Source organism: Euprymna scolopes, chromosome 7 (genome assembly GCF_053919585.1).
Source record: "Euprymna scolopes isolate OS-2025 chromosome 7, ASM5391958v1, whole genome shotgun sequence".
Classification (NCBI taxonomy): Eukaryota; Metazoa; Mollusca; class Cephalopoda; order Sepiida; family Sepiolidae; genus Euprymna; species Euprymna scolopes.
The window spans coordinates 159402626-159404312 of record NC_136488.1 but is presented as its reverse complement, the minus strand read 5'-3'; the positions used below and the strand labels follow the sequence as shown (position 1 = coordinate 159404312).

The window sequence follows — 1687 nt, the reverse complement described above, 5'->3', positions numbered from 1 at the left end:
AAATCATCTTAAATCTTATTTAGACAAAAAAATAATTGGTTCAAAAGCCTTCAAAAAAAATATTCAAATGCGTTATCCATCTCAAGGGGGGGGGGACATTTAAAATTCTAGTAAAAGTAGAAAAAGTTTTATATTATTCTGCTTCTCATATGATAAAATTCGGGTTTTTATCTTTCTGGGGGAAAAAAAGTTGCTTAAGAATAATGGGTTTTAATAGATTTTAATTTGTTAAAAAGAAAAAAAAAAAAAAACAATTTGGTTTTTCTTCCATTTTTTTGACCGTGCCTAGATTAGACCATTCCTCTAATGATCCGCCGGTCCCTGTTGATTTTGCGGTGGTCCACCCTCCCAGGCTTTGCCTTCTCTCTTTGAGACAGAGTTTATTACAAGGCAGTGCTGGGGTTACCGGGGAATGCCGACGAGGCTACCCAGGTACTTTTTGCAAGAGAGAGTGTCTCCTCCTCGAGGGCGCTGACTTCTCAATTCCACTTTCCGCCCCTGGTGTCTAAGTTCTTGCAGTGGGAGAGAACTAAAAACCCAACTACAAAAAATGTTAGTACTTATTCTCTACCACATGAGCAGCAGTAGCAGTAGTAGTAGCGGCGCTACTAAGTAGCGCTATTGCTGTAATACACAACAAAAGTAAAATAAATAATTTTATTAATTTCATCTGAAATCAAGATTTTAAAAATAAAACCTTTGAATATCTGTTAAAAATGAACGTGTTCGTTTTATTATTCTCGAATTGTCCTTAACATTTAGTAGAAAATTACCTCCCTTGAATCGACTTCCTGTCGACATGTGTTTATCATAAATAAAACAAGTTGTTTTTTTAATACATTAAAAAGTGATAATAATCGAAAATTATTGCTCGAAACGATGACAGATAGTAATATCAATGGAAAACTGCTAAAATAAAAAGTATATTTTATTTTGACAATTAATTTGAATGAAATGTTTTTACTCAATATGCAAATGAGGCAAGTTGGGAGACTGTGCGAGGTCGAGTGAGGTATAATACAAAGCGAAAAGCCCACAAAAATCAAAATCATACTTTTAAGGATCATTTCTTAAGTATGAATCGCACGAACGTCTGAGATTTTTGTGCGGACGACTCACCACGATGAGGAGTTAAAGTACTTTTCTCTGAGCGTGAAACCGATTTGACCTTTTGTGTCGCTCTGACCCTTAAGACCTTCTCATTGATGATCGTTCCTCTCTCTTTTATTATAAGAGAGATGGAGGGGAAAAGTACCTTCTGAGTGGTGATTTTTATTAAAAAAAAAAGAAGCAAGACAATTTCGCTTTTAAAGCCACATTTTTTTTTTAAACTAATAATATATGCTTCTAAGCTAAGTTCTTTGGTTTTACACACACCTATAAAATTTCTTCTGCTAAAGGTCTAGCTAATTTGCATATTTTTTTAAACATTCATTTTAATTCATTCCCTATTAGTTTTTCTTTTATTATAAGAGAGATGGAGGGGGAAAAGTATCTTCTGAGTGGGGGCACTTTTTTTTAAAAAAATAAACAAAACCGATTTTTTATTTTTAATAAACCACATTATTAATATTTTTTAAAATAATTTATTTCTTTTATTTGATGTATTTATTTGCTTAGTAATTGTCACTATTTTTGAGATGAGGTGTTTTCATTGATTGAGATTGTCGGACTGACATGAGGATCT

The 1687-nt window shown here is 32.9% G+C and overlaps 1 non-coding gene across 1 annotated transcript; it reads left to right on the top strand.

Annotated features, from left to right (window-relative positions):
• Positions 1-1044: 1044 nt before the first annotated feature.
• LOC145280644 (small nucleolar RNA U3) lies at positions 1045-1267 on the top strand. Its single transcript, XR_013868605.1, has one exon. It is a non-coding gene; the product is annotated as a small nucleolar RNA U3 (small nucleolar RNA).
• Positions 1268-1687: the final 420 nt, after the last annotated feature.